At 42.2% G+C, this 17,922-nt stretch overlaps 1 protein-coding gene across 5 annotated transcripts in view; it reads right to left on the bottom strand.

The window, feature by feature from the left end:
* The window catches only part of LOC308398394 (C-myc promoter-binding protein-like), a 93,739-nt gene that overhangs the window by 69,400 nt on the left and 6,417 nt on the right, over window positions 1-17,922 (bottom strand). Inside the window, exon 2 of one of the 5 annotated variants that reach the window (XM_080884990.1) lies at window positions 9,830-9,951. The exons of the other annotated variants lie outside the window; for them this stretch is intronic. The gene's annotated coding sequence lies outside the window, so the exon portion shown is untranslated. The remainder of the gene's footprint in view (window positions 1-9,829; window positions 9,952-17,922) is intronic. 5 annotated transcript variants of the gene reach the window in all.

The following is a 17,922-nucleotide window of genomic DNA, read 5'->3' on the forward strand; positions in this document are numbered from 1 at the left end:
GTCTATCTGGGTCAGATATAAACCAAGTTTAGGTGTAGTTTATTTTCGTTGTGCTGAGTTTTTACAGTCAGTTACAATAACTCGTACTGCGTAGTAGGGCTGCTCAATTAATCGAATTTTAATCTCGATTACGATCTGGGCTTTCAGCGATCTTTAAAAATGACTGAGCCGATTATTAGCCCCTCCCTCGTGCTTTACTCTCGCGCTGCTCCGTGTGGCAAATCGAGCGCACCTCTCTGCATTTCGAACACGTGTCACAACAATTAAGAGCAGCGGTCCCCAACCTTTTTTGCGCCACGGACCGGTTTATGCCCGACAATATTTTCACGGACTGGCCTTTAAGGTGTCGCGGATAAATACAACAAAATGAAACTAGTACCGGTACCGAAAAAAAGAAAATTTATTCATAACACACGTGAAAAGACCAAGGAAAACCGAGTAAACGATAAAAACGATAACAAAATAACGCTGAAAACCGATAAAAACCCTGAAAACCATACATTTCACACCTGAGCCTCAACTCTCGTGGCCTGGTACCAAACGACTCACGGACCGGTACCGGTCCGAGGCCCGGGGGTTGGGGACCGCTGATTAAGAGGACCCGACGGAAGCTCGGAAAGCTTAGCAGAAGTCATGTGGAGAGGAGAGTGACTGCCGTTGGTTGAAAAGAGAGGTAAAAAAAACTTCAGTGGTGTGGAAACATTATGGGTTCGCGGAGTCAGACGTGGATCAAGTAGACATAGTGTGTAAACTTTACTACAGTGTCGTAGCTGCACCACAGAGCAACACTGCAATATAAAAAATAAATGAAAAATGTAAACATCTATGTTTAGTGAACTTTGCAAACATTTGCACTGTTATCAGTATTTGCACACTATTTTATATTATTTTTTGACAATCTTTAAAGTCATTATTCAATACATTGTTATTGTTAATAAATATCGTCAAATAATCGAGATCTCAATTTCAGTGAAAATAATCGTGATTATCATTTTTGCCATAATCGAGCAGCCCTACTGCGTACTAGCTAGCATGATGGAGTTTCTATACAGCATGAATGCTGGACACTCAGAGACCTGTGTCTCTGAGTGGGAGACCAGAGATCACATTAACATGTGTATCGCTGTATTAACAAACATGCCATATTGGCCCAGTTCATTTTTCTTATCATTGTTGTGAGGAGACCATAAATAGCATTTGTATTTTTTGTTGTACAGTTCATTTGCTGTTATGGAGTTCTTGTTATGGATAAAAAAGTGTATTTTTTTGTTTCAAAATAGCTGAAAATTATTCGCTGATAGTATTTTTTTTAGTATTTTATTTATTTATTGTCATTGTCAAGAACAATGAAATTGCGTTTGGGGCTTCCATACAACCCAAAAAAAAAGAAGAAAATAATAAATACCCCTTAAAACCCAAGTGTACATATTTAACCCAGTGTGACTCCAATGCAATAAGACAATCCTTAGCAATAATGTTCGTAGAAATTCAGACAAAGACCTGAGAAACATGACAAAATACAACAATGCAACCCATTCAATATTATTGTACTGTGAGATATGATATCAGATATGATAGTTATCTATTTAAGAAAGAGGGGGGGGGGGGGCAGGAGGGGGAAGAGAATAAAGATATGATGCACCAATGCAGACCAGTTCATTGCTATTAAGAAGTTGGATATGGTTATTGTCCGTGAGAGGGGGGCAGAGAGTTCAGGAGCCTCACAGCCTGTGGATACAGGCTGTTGGCCAGTCTGGATGTTCTGGCCTGTATAGACCTGTACCTTCTCCCTGAGGGCAGCAGATGGAAAAGGTGGCGCGCAGGGTGATGTTGGTCCCGCAGGATACTGTGCACCCTCCTCAGACAGCGAGTGGGGAAGATATTACTGATCTCTGGCAGACTTGTTCCAATAATTCTGCCAGCTTCTTTCACCACCCGCTGGAGTGCTTGCTGATCGGCCTTGGTGCAGCTGGGGAACCACACTAGAAATCCATACGTCAGAACGCTGCTGATGGCACAGTTGTAGAAGTTCAACATCAGAGATCTGGGAATGTGTGCGCTCCGCAGTCTCCTCAGGTAGTAGAGGCGCTGTTGGGCCTTCCGTACAACTGAGGTGATATGGTTGCCCCAGGACAGGTCCTCGGTCACAGTTACCCCCAAGAATTTAAAACTGCTCACCCTCTCCACCGCCTCACTGCCAATGAAGAGAGGCAGATGGTTGTTATGACCCCTCTTCCGGAAATCTACAATGATCTCCTTGGTCTTTTTGGTGTTTAAGACCAAGTTATTGTCGTGGCACCATGACTCTAGTTGTTGCACCTCTGTCCTATAGTTTGTCTCATCATTGTTGGATATAAGTCCGAGCACTGTAGTGTCATCTGCAAACTTAACAATGAGATTGGACGCGCAGGAGGAAATACAGTCATGGGTGAAGAGAGTGTATAGCAGAGGGCTCAGAACACACCCCTGAGGGGCACCGGTGTTGACCACAAGGGTGGAAGAGGTGTTCTTACCCACTCTGACACTCTGTCTACGGTTAGTGAGGAAGTCCACAATCCAGTTGCACAGAGAGGAGTTAAGTCCCAGTTGGTGGAGTTTGGGACGGAGTTTGTATGGCCGGATGGTATTAAAAGCCGAGCTGTAGTCTACAAAGAGGAGCCGTGCATAGGTGTTCCTGTGTTCCAAGTGCTTCAGTAATGTGTGCAGCACTGTGGCAATCGCATCCTCGGTTGACCGGTTCTCCCTGTATGCAAACTGGTGCGAGTCCAGGGATGGTGGAAAAGCAGCTCTGATGTGTTTAATGACCAGTCTCTCCAGGCATTTGGCGGGAATGGGGGTGAGTGCCACAGGTCTGAAATCGTTCAGACATGTGACATTTGACTGTTTTGGGATGGGAACGATGGTTGCTGCTTTGAAACAGGATGGTACCAGTGAACAGGACAACGAGGTGTTATATATAGAGGTGAAGACGTCCGCCAGGTCCGCAGCACAGTCTTTTAGCACCCGGCCCAGCACTCCATCCGGCCCGGCCGCCTTCCTGGTGTTAATGCTCCGGAACACACGCCTCAGCTCATGAGTGCTCAGGACCGGAGCAGGGTCGGTTGAGGGGAGAGGGGACAGGACAGGGTCGGTGTTCTCCCTGTCAAAACGGGCATAAAAGAGATTTAGATCCTCAGCCAGAGTAGAACTGTCGGCTGAGGGTGATGGTGTTCTTCTTTTGTAGTCCGTGATAGCCCTGATGCCCTCCCAGACCTGCCTTGGGTTTGTGTTGTTCTCAAACCTGGCCTCGATACGCCTCCTGTGCTGCTGCTTGGCAGTCTTGATGCCTCTTCTCAGGTTGGCCCTGGCAGCACTGTATGCCTCCTGGTCCCCGGATTTGAAAGCGTTGTTCCTCGTTCGAATAAGTTGTTGAACTCCGTGTGTCATCCAGGGTGGATTATTAGGGAACACACGGAATCGTTTCCAAGTTGTTACATTGTCCACACAGAAACAGATGTAGTCCAAGACAGTGGAGGTGTAACTGTCCAATGCGACAAGATTGTCAGTGTCCTGCACCTTGAATACATCCCAGTCTGTGCAGTGGAAACAGTCCTGAAGCATCGGAATAGCGTCCTGCGGCCATGTTCTCACGGTTTTGGTTGTAATCCCAGTGCTCTTGATCTTTTGTGTGTATATTGGGTGTAGCAGAAGGGAGAGATGGTCTGACAGACCCAGGTGGGGATAAGCCTGGGCTCTGTGTTGGTGTACACCTGGTCCAACGTTCTATCTCCTCTGGTAGCACACTTCACATTACGGTGGAAATTGTGAAGTACAGATTTCAGGTCCGCGTGGTTAAAATCCCCAGCCGCAATAAAGACACTGTCCGGGTGTGCTACCAGGCTGTTATTGATGCTGCTGCTCAATTGTGCTAACGCTAGCTTAGCATTAGCATCTGGTGGAATGTAAACAGCGCAGATGTAAACGGCAGAAAATTCCCGAGGGAGATAGAATGGACGGCACTTTAACACCAACAGTTCTACCTCTGTACTGCACAGTTTTTCCGTTACCGTGACGTTCGTGCACCAAAGGTTGTTAATATAGATGCACAGCCCCCCGCCAGTCTTCTTACCCGAGTCCGCAGACCTGTCGGCTCGATAGGCGGTGCGGCCTGCTAGATCGATAGCCGCATCGGGAATGGCGCTGTCCAGCCAGGTTTCAGTGAAAATCATGCACGAACAGTTATTAAAAGTCCGTCGAGTGGCGATCTGCAGTCGTATTTCATCCAGTTTGTAACGGATTGAACGGGCGTTGGAGAGGAATATGATCGGGAGTGGTGGTTTAAACGGACTAGTCTTTAGCCGTGCCCACAGGCCTCCCCGCTTGCCTCTCTTCTGCCTCCGCTCGCAACGTCTCCTCCTGCGGCTTGCTGTTGCGGGTAGCCCCGGGGGTTGCTTAACGATCTCCGGGGGGATGAGATACTCGGATGTTAGTTGAAGATCTCCACGGCTTAGTTGTAGTAGATCATCTCTGTTGTATTGAAGTAACCCCAGACTGTGTGAAATAATACACAGTACCACCAAAAGTGCAAAAGTGTAGGAGCTCCGGGCCGCTGCGTCTGTGCGCGCCGCCATCTTAAATCTTTGTAAGATAGCTGCCAACATCTGCAAAAAACTACAATTCTATAAAGCTGTTCTATGTAGTGCATAACTGTTAATATAGAGTGTTATTAAATTTATTGCAAATGCAGTCATATGGCACACTGACTTCTGAGAAAATTTTAGATGACGTTTATTCAGCTGTGTAAAAACTATCACTTTAATCTCAGCCAAACCGCTTTACTCAGGAACAAATAAAATACTGAAAAAAGCCAAATAATAACATTTCTAAGTTATCTAAGTGACTTATATATCATGTTTAACCTGAGTAGCGAAAGACGGCGGTGGGTTTGAAAACCATTTGCCGGGAGTCCAGTGTTCTCACCGGCTCTAGTGAGCCTTGAACCCCGGCTAGCTGTCGAGCTGGCGGGTAACAGACGTTTTGAAAATATGTGGTGTCTTGATAAACTGAGCAGATATTTGAAGTTTACACAGCTACATTCTCGCCTGAAAATATGTTAAACGTTTATTTTGTTACCCAGAAAGAATAATAAGAGTAATATTAAAACTAACTAGCAGCCACCATTGTTGAAAACTGAGCAGGGCCGTGCTATGAATTCTGGGATAGGTTGGGCCACGAAGTATACACCCGACCCATTCAAATCTGGGGAAATGAAGGGCGCATTTGTGGGCCGCATTTGTCGAATTTGGACAGTCTTTGTCGTGTCGCTGTAACGTAATCGGCCTACAAATGCGGGCACAGGAGGATGTGGTTCCTGAATTTGGACACAGATATGATACCGTCTCACTCCCCGATCCGTACCGGAAACCTGATCGGTACCACGCATGCGCAAATCTTACGTCACTTCCTCTCGTTGCCAACATTGCGACGGTTAATGTATTTGAGTGACACAGTTAGCGCCCAGTTAGCTCATAGCATTTCTCAACAGCTCTGCCTCCTTTTCAACTGCCCGGGACACTTAATGGATAATCTGTATACAAACAAATTCATGCTTTTCTCCTCAACAGATTGAACAACAGCGCCGTAAAATAAGAAGAATGGCACCTAATTACAGAGTTAATAATACTGACTTAGTAATATGTCACGTTAAGATTCATCAGCCAGATTAAGTGTTTCCTGACAATTGACAGTGATAGCGGACATCATCATCACTATTCCAACGATCCTCTCCACACAGACAAGCATAAACACACTCGACTATCACTAAATCAAATTTAACATGCATTTGTAATGACGCTAGTTCATTTTACAATAGGGCTCATTCACTCAGTCAGCAGGTGGCGTTATCCTCGTACACTGGGGAGTAAACTGCCATTAAACGAAACAGAAGAAGAAGAATAAATCTGCACATAAGCGGTACGGACCGGGTAGACCCGATTTGTACGGTCCAACTTTCCACGTGCGCAGTAAGGATCGGGGAGTCCTGATGCGTAACTATCGTTTTATTTTTCGTTTTTGTTTACATTATATTGAAATGTTTCATTACTGCAAACAATTTAAGCGATACTTAATATCCTTAACATCTTGACAGATACTCTAACCCGTAACTATCATAAATTGCTTGGGCCGGAAGTAGACACCTTTCGCACATGCGTGGTACCGATCGGGTTTCCGGTACGGATCGGGTAGTGACACAGCTTCTTCTTCTTCGGGGTTTAACGGCAGCTGGCATCCTTGTACATGCAGTGCTGCCATCTTCTGTTTCAGTCCGTTATTACACTCTTAAATCCTACTACTTATTCCTTATTCGACGATTTTGATAGTGGAAGTAATGGTGACTAGTCGACTAATCGTGGCAGCCCTAGTTCTATGTTACTTTGATCCAGCACTACAGGGAGTGCAGAATTATTAGGCAAATGAGTATTTTGTCCACATCATCCTCTTCATGCATGTTGTCTTACTCCAAGCTGTATAGGCTCGAAAGCCTACTACCAATTAGGTGATGTGCATCTCTGTAATGAGAAGGGGTGTGGTCTAATGACATCAACACCCTATATCAGGTGAGCATAATTATTAGGCAACTTCCATTCCTTTGGCAAAATGGGTCAAAAGAAGGACTTGACAGGCTCAGAAAAGTCAAAAATAGTGAGATATCTTGCAGAGGGATGCAGCAGTCTCAAAATTGCAAAGCTTCTGAAGCGTGATCATCGAACAATCAAGTGTTTCATTCAAAATAGTCAACAGGGTCGCAAGAAGCGTGTGGAGAAACAAAGGCGCAAAATAACTGCCCATGAACTGAGAAAAGTCAAGCGTGCAGCTGCCAAGATGCCACTTGCCACCAGTTTGGCCATATTTCAGAGCTGCAACATCACTGGAGTGCCCAAAAGCACAAGGTGTGCAATACTCAGAGACATGGCCAAGGTAAGAAAGGCTGAAAGACGACCACCACTGAACAAGACACACAAGCTGAAACGTCAAGACTGGGCCAAGAAATAGCTCAAGACTGGTTTTTCTAAGGTTTTATGGACTGATGAAATGAGAGTGAGTCTTGATGGGCCAGATGGATGGGCCCGTGGCTGGATTGGTAAAGGGCAGAGAGCTCCAGTCCGACTCAGACGCCAGCAAGGTGGAGGTGGAGTACTGGTTTGGGCTGGTATCATCAAAGATGAACTTGTGGGGCCTTTTCGGGTTGAGGATGGAGTCAAGCTCAACTCCCAGTCCTACTGCCAGTTTCTGGAAGACACCTTCTTCAAGCAGTGGTACAGGAAGAAGTCTGCATCCTTCAAGAAAAACATGATTTTCATGCAGGACAATGCTCCATCACACGCGTCCAAGTACTCCACAGCGTGGCTGGCAAGAAAGGGTATAAAAGAAGAAAAACTAATGACATGGCCTCCTTGTTCACCTGATCTGAACCCCATTGAGAGCCTGTGGTCCATCATCAAATGTGAGATTTACAAGGAGGGAAAACAGTACACCTCTCTGAACAGTGTCTGGGAGGCTGTGGTTGCTGCTGCACGCAATGTTGATGGTGAACAGATCAAAACACGGACAGAATCCATGGATGGCAGGCTTTTGAGTGTCCTTGCAAAGAAAGGTGGCTATATTGGTCGCTGATTTGTTTTTGTTTTGTTTTTGAATGTCAGAAATGTATATTTGTGAATGTGGAGATGTTATATTGGTGTCACTGGTAAAAATAAATAATTGAAATGGGTATATATTTGATTTTTGTTAAGTTGCCTAATAATTATGCACAGTAATAGTCACCTGCACACACAGATATCCCCCTAAAATAGCTAAAACTAAAAACAAACTAAAAAACTACTTCCAAAAACATTCAGCTTTGATATTAATGAGTTTTTTGGGTTCATTGAGAACATGGTTGTTGTTCAATAATAAAATTATTCCTCAAAAATACAACTTGCCTAATAATTCTGCACTCCCTGTACAGTGGTTACTGATTTTCTGCTATTTCAAGACTGTTGTGCCCATTTTCAAGAAAAAAACAACAACACATAAACAGAAAAAAAAGAAGAAGAAGAAACCTAGTGGAATCAGTGACACAGAGTGAAGTGTATTTGCATTTGGCCAAAGACCAAAACACTTAATAGTGTGAGGTGAGACTGTGGCACATCTAAAGGGAGCAGATGCTGAATCTTTGCTTAAAATGGATCATTTAACATGCACTGCTACATTGTTTTAGAAGCTAAGGTGGGTCCAGGTTCGAATCTGACCCACGGCCCTTTCCCTTCTTTCTCTCTCCCTCCGCTTTCCTGTCACTTTTCACTGCAACTAGCAAATAACGCCGGAATTTTTTTTAAATCCAACTGTATTAAGATGTCAAATTTGCCAGCTTCTTTATTCCCTTTTTAACTTTTAACTGCTTTATAGTTAAAAGGTGCTTTTATATATGTAAAAATGCTAACAGGAACAGCTGCCTAGTAAGATCCATTATCTAACTTAATGGTTGCAGCTATTGTCAAAAGAAAAATAATCCTGGTGCTTAGAAACACAGTGTTTTAACTCACACCCAGGGAACTGCTGTTGTTAATATACTAGTGAGAATTGTAACAATTACATTAGACAGATTTTTTCGGTAGCCTTGGACTGTGGCTATGTAGTCTCAGCCTGCCTCGCTAGCACAAGCCCATCTCTGCAGGTCAATGTGAAACAATGCCTTTACCAGCAGTTCCCTGGTAAGTTGTGAAAAGCCACAAAAACAAACTTGGTTCAAGACAGCTGTAATCAGGAGGTGAGAGAACTGTGAGCAGATACAGTTTTTTGTAAGGTTTTCATATAAGACCTATTTTTGCACAGTTGGCCAACATTTCTGTAAAAGAAAAAAGATTCCCTTAGCTGGCAACACAATCAGGGACTATTTCTCACCCGGTTGCATCTCATTGCAACCAGATTGTGTAATCCAAGAGTTTTGCTCAATTTAATAATAATAATTCAACTGGACAAGGCCTGTGATTCCAACCATATGCAGTAAGAGGGTGTTGGAAGGGAGGTTTAATTAGCAGGGTGTGTCAGCTTGTATAAATGCATTGGCTCAGGGGAAAAGGTGAAAAAGCTGCCAGCTCTAGTCTATGTGATGCTACGTGAGCAAGACTCCAGCTACCACTAAAACTACATAAAGCAGTGCGAGGGACTTTTCTTATTCACCTCATCATGCAAGAACAGTGTAAGTTGAGAAGAGATTAAAGTGATAAAATCTTTCCCTATTCTGGCCTCACTGACTCCTCTTACATCTGCGCAAAACATTTCTTTGTGACGCATGACACTGTACTGACAGAAAAGAACCACAGACATAAAAAAACAACTAAATCTTTTTTTTTCTTTTAATATTAAATGATTTGGAGTAAAGTTTGGAGAGTGGAAGCAGATGGAGCAGGACTTTTTAACCTAATGAGTAGTTCTAACTTAGGTTTAGCTGTTATGGGCACAACATTTGGTAGAGAAAGCTGGATGTTTATTGGCATCATGTAATGATCTTTGTAGGGGCAATGAGCAAAGTTTATATGCAAACAAAGGCCGATGTGAGATTTTTTTTTTTGGTCGTCCCTTCCAGCTATTGACAGATGGCGAGAAAATGCTGTGTTCACTGTGTTCTAGTTCTTACACTCGAATTACAAAATGCATCATACCTCCTTGTTTTCTCACTGTGGGAAACAAATGAGAAGGCTGCCACAGCGTGCAGCGCTGATGTTCTGTGCCAAGAGATGTCTGGCCAAAAGCAGAAGGTGGTCCTTCCATTACTTAGACAGCGTCGAGACTGTTCTGTTATATTTACCTTGAGGCGGTGGCGATCAACGGGAACAGAACAGGTTAAACAAAGAGTGACCAAAGCCGCTCCGAGGGCCACACATCTGCACTGCATCCTGAGTCCAAGACCACAGTCTGCATTTCAACTTCCTGCCCAACACACAGAGCAGGCTCATAAATGTTCCTGGGACACTCACATTACAACACATTGGTGAAACACTCAGAGGACAGGATGTGGAGCATGTGCTCACTTCTCTTTCAGAAACATTTACTTGGGAGTTGATGACAGTAGAACGAAACCACTGCAACAGTGAACCTTTGAGTAAATGGTTTAAATTGTTACTGCACAGCCTCACATAGAGCTAAGCACCGACTTTATTTTTTCAACCCTGCAGTTTGCTGCTTGGAAATGAAATCTGCAGTGGGACACAAACACACATTTCTTTTGTACTTTCATACCTTACAACTCTCTCTGCCTTTAAAAGTGCACATGTGTCTATGTGTGGAAAGGTTAACGGGGTGCCAGACAGGATGAAGAAGAAATGCGGCAAATATGAAGTTATGTGCATAAGCGTACAGCCACAAACTGTGGCACATGCCACTGTGTGCCCTCTCACAGTAACACCATCACCACACAGCACCTACACTATTTACCAAATCTGGGTCCCGACAACTTTGACATACAAGTTTAAGGGCTGCCATTTTGCCACAAAATGATAAGGATGGGACTTCCAGGTGGTGATCCAAACACAACAAGTGCAGTGAGAATGGTGAACTACTTCCTGAGGATTGTGTATGGTTAAACCTATGCAGTCTAAAGCATCTAGAACAGTCAGTAAGATTAGAAAAATGCTATGTAACTGCAAATATATGTCGCATTTCACAGGCAAAATAAAAGGCAGAAGCTAAAATGCTCAATATACACGATTTTCTTTACTGTGGAGCAACAGTACAAACCAGTGCACCGTGTATAAAAGAGGGTGGAATAGCACAGAGTGTCAACCAGTCCAACCACTATCCTGTTTCTTGCCTCTCACCGCTGTTTTATTGACCCAGGAGGATTTTGCATGAGACTCAACTGACATAAACCAGACTTGGGTATTGTTTCATGGATCACTCACTAAGTACAGTTAACTCCACACTTATTACAAAAGTGTAACAGAAAAAAGATGCTGACCTAATTTATTTCAGTTACATGAGTGCAAAGCAGAGAGCTCTGCAGTGTCACCTCCCTGTTTGAATGACACATGACGGGCCAAAGAATGACACTCATCCTTGCCATGCTGTCAGTCTGCTAAAAATATAAGCCAAAGCAGTAGTATCATGGCACATCAAGGCAAACGTTATATAAGGATTACATTTATATACAGTGCATATGTAGGACTATTGCGGACGCCCACTGAAATGAGCCTCAATTGTTTTCCTTGCCTGCCCTATATTTTAAGAATAGAAGAAGTCGACACTGCTGACTGAGTAGCAGTGGAAACACAGGTAATAGAAGAAAGAAGCATTTGTTTATTTATAAGTTCCTGTTTTCATGAAGCCATCAGTGAAATGTGGCTGTGAGAATCTATGGAGTATGAAACGCGGTGCTGCCAAGATGTGAAGCCCAGAAACTTAGGCTACGTTCACACTGCAGGCGAAAGTTCATCAAATCCGACTTTTTTGACCCTACGCGACCCATATCCGATCATGGTATAACAGTGTGAACGGCACAAATCCGATATTTTCAAATCCGATCTGGGTCACTTTTTATGTGGTACTGAATCCGATACACATCTGATGTTTTAGAAAGCGACTGCTGTTTGAATGGTCATGTTGCATTAAATCCATCTTTTACGTCACTGACACAAGACAGACGCCAATTATCAGCGCCGGAGAAGCACCCAAAAAGACATCGCAAATGCTTCCTGGCCATCCCGTGTAGATGTTAGTGAAACTGTTGGGAAGACAACGGTGGAGAAACGTGAACATTTTATTTGTACTGTATAATCTGCAGATTCTGACAGACATTTCCAACTATAATTTGAAGCACCGCTCCTCTCTAAAACAGCAATAAGGATAATTATTAGGCCATTTGTAAATAACAAAATAACTTTATAACTTAAAGCAAAATTGGGAAACGTAAAGTCCGAAACAAGTCTTTATACTAAGGGCCATCAGTCAAACAATACTGTTTGGTCTGGGTCTAAACAGAGCGCGTTGTGTTTGACGTCTTCTTTTGCGCATGCGAGCCGCTTTGAGGATCACTGGACTTCCCCACGGGAGATGCATCCAAAAGATGCAGAGCTGTGACTCACATGGCGGCTGGCGCGTATGAATGAAAAACTGCATCACTATTTAAGTGGCCTAATCCAAATATCTTAATTCGCTGGCCGCCCTACTTCGCCCCTGGCAAGACTGACATGGAAGGAAAGCTTGAGGTAAACGCCCAGTGAGAGAGAAGTCCAAGCAATTCCTCCTATCATAAAAAGCAGAGATTGTTTAGGCCACAAATCTCTTTAAAGGTCACTGGAGCCCCTCACTGCACTAGAAAATGTATTTATGTTATTTCTGAATTATACATGACATTGGTTCATTTATCACAAATGTCTCGATTTCTCCCAAGACTTTGCAAGCTATTTGTCTTTGTGAGTACTGCCATGGTTAACTTGCTTTAAAGGTACTTTGTGCTGTGAGTCAGCTTAAGGAAGATTATCTGGGTTTTGTGGTTCTATCCGATTCTTGACAGTAATCAAGAATCAGAGAAAAGCACCACAGGCTGAGAACATTCAAACTTGGCCACATGACCGGCGTGGAGCCAGAGACATAGACAAAGCTTCCCAGCCCAAACTCGCTGACTCGTAATCACAATAGGAGTTCTGGGAGGAGTTCGATAAGCTGTCCAGGCCCAACAGGCCTTGCACAAGGATTTAGTTTAAGGCAACGTGACAGGGGAACGATTTCCAGCTGTCCAGACTTAGCAATGAAACTGGCGAAAAGGGCCTCTGTCAATTGAGGCTCCATTGGGCCAGCCTCTGCACACCAGCTCCAGCTGTATAGACATCTAGCATAGACAGCCACAGCAGGGCAGACACGTGGAGGAGGTGAAAAGGAATGCGCTTGAGAACATAAACACAAGCCAGTAGGAAGTCAAGCATCTGCTTCTAGTTAAGTCCAGAGGGGTGGGCGTTTGGCTATTCTGCATCCAGGTCGTGTAACATAGCGGAGGAAAGATAACCTCTGTGAGAAATAGCATTTTCCACGTCCACTGTAATCTCTACACCTTACTTATTGCCTAACCTTGTCGACCAGCCTCGGAGAAACTCAACATGAGTGGTTTCATGTTTCTGTAAACACCTGAAACCCCTGAGTATGATGCTGACATTTCTTCATTTTACAAGTGCTCCAACTCCAAGAACAATCAAAAGAATACAAATCACCAAAACTAATATCAAACCATATACTCACCGATAAATGAATAACTTTATCATTTTAAGTTTGTCCAGAATGTATTTACTACCTTCCACACTGGCAGATAAGCACGTTCTTCCTGGAATCACTGTCACTGTAATTACCAAACAGCTAGCACTGAACATGCACTTAAACTGCAATTAGACTAAGTGAATGGGTGTATGTGTGTGTACAGAGAGGAGACATTATGCATAAGAGATAGCTGCTATCCATTAACCCTTCTTCAACACAGTGTATTGTTAATTAGGCAGGTGACAATTTGTCAGATTGGTGTATTTTTGTGTGTTTGCATGTTTAAGCAGCAAATAGGTTTTTGTTTTCACAAGCTCAAACAAATTTTCCCTCAGAGATTAATAAAATCGGCAATATACAAAGAGGCATCATTTAGTTAAACATGTAGACATTCACCTTGTTTTAATTCCAAGTTGACATACACATAGAAAAAAAGGTGGACAAAATTACAAAAGCCAGGAGGGCTATTCAGACCTATTTTAGCGAGTACGTGCTAAAAAGAGTGAGACAAATGGAGGATTCTAAACTCTTATTTTGAGCCAGGAACACATTACACTGGACACAAATGGAGGTTAAAACATTACGATTCACTAAGATGGAGGATTGGGCTCTGACAGTTAACATAAAGAGCAGATACTGTATTGCAGCAAAATAAAGATTTCTACAGGAGTTATATATACGCTGAATTTTCAAACACCATTTTATATCTTTTTAATACATTACTGAATACATTTAATAACACTTCACAGTCCAACCAGCCAAAGGATGAACTCATGATGGAAAAGTCAGAGGATGCATCACAGCCTGGGGTTATTCTTTTCTTGCATTATCCAGTGGTATATGAAGCAATTACAATGATAACAGTTTTTTATGGTCACCTGAACCTGGAACACTAAAACTGACACTTGGTCACAGTCACTGAGTTTCATGGCATGCTAACAATAACTGTTAAACATCAACTGGTGACTGAGTGAAACCAAAAAGGATTCAACTGCCCCCTGAGGCACAGTTCAAAAGCCCCATTCACATATGACCTGGCTTGTTCTACATCAGAGCTGATAGCTGGCTCACATCGTGCGCATTCCAATAAACGTTTGCACAGGTAAACTTGTTATTTGTTTTGTTTTATTTTGTTAACATCATTTGCGAATCAGCAGTATCCTTGGCTCCTATTTGCTCAGCCACTACGCTTAAAGCTGAGTGCAGTTTAACTCTATGCTTGTGACTTTTGCATAGCTAATACATGGGTTATATCGTATGTCACTGCTACAAGTTGCTGAATTTCAGTGACATTCCCCAGTATCTGCTCTCTGTGTTGCTGCTAATCTCTTCCAGTGTGTATGCAACTAATACTTACTCAAGACGAGACGTAATTCTTTTTAACACTTTTCAAATCCTGCAGATAGACTGATGATCCATGATCCACAAAGATCACCTTACAGCTATAAACGGTGTGGTGTGATTCCAACCAGCCCCACAGGTTGTCATGAATACTGCATTACTGTAATTATTGTTAGAGTAGGTTATTGTATAAGTACGTTTAGTTATATGGTTAAATACGATGTGTGACTTACAATGCCAATTTTGAAATCAAAAGTTTTAAGCTGGAAGCCTCAGAAGCTGTTTGAATAAAGGAATCTTAATTTGACACAATAAATTTTGTTTTGCCTGTAGGATATTAGATGAATGAATTATTGTAGAATCATTTACAGATTTTTTTTGCTGTAATTGACTTGGTTTATGTTTGTACTGAGGCTGTGCTATGAAAGTTCTATTTTCTTTGCAAGATCATTATCAAGAGCATCTCAAAGGTCAGTTGATATTATACTACTGTACAGTTATAGCTTCATTAGGCATCTGAATCCACAGAAACTTCCACCGTAAATCTTCATTTACTTTCACTTTAATGCTTATATCCTCCAACATTATCAGCACAGGAAGAACAGAGATGGGACTTCCTGTGCCTGCTATTAAAAAGACAACAGAATAAAAACTAGGGCTGAACGATATATCGCATTTGCGATAATATCGCGACATGATCAAGTGCAATTTTCTAACCGCAAAGGCTGCGATTATACTCTGGACATGTCCAAATTCATGGGCTGCATCCTCCTGAGGCCGCATTTGTAGACCGATTACGTCACAGCGACGCGCCGAAGGCTGTCCAAATTACTACCATATCCCAGAATTCATAGCGCGGCCCAGCCAAACTCCAGTTTCCAGCAATGGCGGCCGCTACTAAGTTTTAAAATTACTCATACTAATCTTTCTGGGTCACAAAATAAACTTTTAACATATTTTCAGGCGAGAAAGTAGCTGTGTAAACATCAAATATCTGCTCGGTTTATCAAGATATCCCATATTTGCAAAAGTGCTTCGACGTTTTCAGAGGCGTCTGCTACCCACCAGCTCGACAGCTAGCCGGGAGCTCGAGGGTTACTGATGCGGCCGAGAACGGCACAACTCCCGGCACATCATTTTCAGATCACCGCGGAGTTTCGCTGCTCGGGTTAAACGTAATATATAAGTCACTTAGACAACCTAAAAATTTTATTGTTGGGCTTTTTTCAGTGTTTTGTTTGTTCGTGAGTAAATCGGTTTGGCTGAGATTAAAGTTATTAGATTAGATAAAATAAAACTTTATTAATCCCCCGGGTGGGTTCCTCCTTGGTTTTCACACAGCTGACTAAACGTCAAACAGAAAACTTATTAAACAGAAGTATGAGACAGTCGAGAATTTACACCAGTGTCTGGTTATATTTTAGATAGCAAGAAGCAGACGGCCAAGTTTATTAAACTCCACCGAGACAGCGGTGACGCTAATCAGAACTAGCCTTCTGATTCAGAAGGCTAGACCGTCCAATTTCACGCCTTTAAATTTTAAAGGCGTGTTTGTGTGTGTGTTTATACAATTGCTATTATGTTTGCACTTCATGTGTAATGTTACTGACTGCAGAGATCAGTAAGATGTGTGTATTTTTTATTTATTAGTTTTATTTATTTAATATTATTTTTCAATTGAATGACTGTCTAGTAGTTCACAGATGTCGAAAAACTGAGTGTGGTAAAGCCACTGATTTTTTTTATATATATTTCTGCAATCTGCACATTGTACTGACTTTCATTTTAATGTTTACACCAGGGTTCCTTGTCAGCACTTTATGCTCAGATGTTTGTAAGCTAAAAATAAACTATTGTGTATGTTCAAATATACTGTTGTGATTGAAGAAGTTAAATAAAAATGTCAGTCATCAATTCATGCATCACCTCATGTCATCATAACAGAGGTCTGTCTTCCAGGAAAGAACAGTTTAAAATTAATGTAATATAGTATTGGCCATACTATATGATGTATTGCTTGTCTTTGTTTAATAATACAGAAGACAAAGACCTTAAAAAATAATCGCATATCGCATCGCAATCGCAATATTGGGGCAAAAAATCGCAATTAGATTATTTTCCATAATCGTTCAGCCCTAATAAAAACCATATCAGCTTCTGAAGCACACAACAAGTATACCGTCAAACAAGCATCAAGGTTAAAGAATGTAAAAATGTGCTGCTTTGTTCAATAAAGAGAGGCCTCCAGAATAACGTCTAGATAGCAACTTAAATCTTCCATATTAGGCACTCGACAAAGCAGGAGAAGGGTGTTGAAGCAACATTTTATTCACAAATACTTTACATGTGTCCATAAAGTAGCCAGTCATAATGCACAGCGACAGACCGTGGCGCAGATTGTGGACTTTATTGTGGCAAGGTTAGCAATCTAGGCCCTGCTGTGACTAACCTATACCAAGAATGAATATGCTAATGGCACTGTAAGGTGCCTCAGCATAAACAGCATTGGAGAGCATAGCAAGTACCTGGAAAAACTTTGTGCAAAGTCTTGACCTAAATTTCAAAGGATGTTTTTAAAATGCAGCTAAAGTTTAAGGCAACCTCTCACTCCTTCTGAGTGATGCGTTGGTTATGGATGATTAAACTCAAGCCATGATGGATGGGGATGTAGCAGCATGAGACACAGCAGTAACAGACTTTACCTGCTGGCAGCTGATACTATTAACCTCAATATGTGATTATAGACAAGGGGGAGAAAAGTTATGAGGCAAAAACAGTGTTCCATTTGTCAGAACTGAACTGGGAAAGAGGGCTTTTACTTATGCTGCCCCTTTCACATGGAACATGATGCAAAAAGACTGGAAGATAGCAGATCTTATTTCATTAAATGCTTTTAAGTCCAGATTGAGAGAGCCAGAGAAAAATGTTTTTAAAATGTAATTGTTACTTATAATATGTATGTAACTTTGTAATTTCAACATGTTGTCGCCTCTTGGCCAGGACTCCCTTGAAAAAGAGGTTTTTAATCTCAATGGGACTTTTCCTGGTTAAATAAAGGTTAAAAAAAAAGAAAAAAAAAAGACAGACTAAATAGCAGTCCAAACTAAGGATGGCCACATGTCTGAGAAAGCATTTTTTCATAGTATTGCCACAAGGAAGTGTCGCAACATGTCTCCATGTAGACTGTATACAATAGAGCTCAAAATATTTTTTCCTAATTCCAGAAAACCCTGGAAGTAAATAATTGGTATAAAGAGCTTTATTGTTCCAAACAGCCTGAACTCTCTTAGGCAGGTTTCTTGTCTTTTCTTTAAG

The sequence above is a fragment of the Rhamphochromis sp. 'chilingali' genome (genome assembly GCF_963969265.1).
Source record: "Rhamphochromis sp. 'chilingali' genome assembly, chromosome: 6".
NCBI classification, from domain to species: Eukaryota; Metazoa; Chordata; class Actinopteri; order Cichliformes; family Cichlidae; genus Rhamphochromis; species Rhamphochromis sp. 'chilingali'.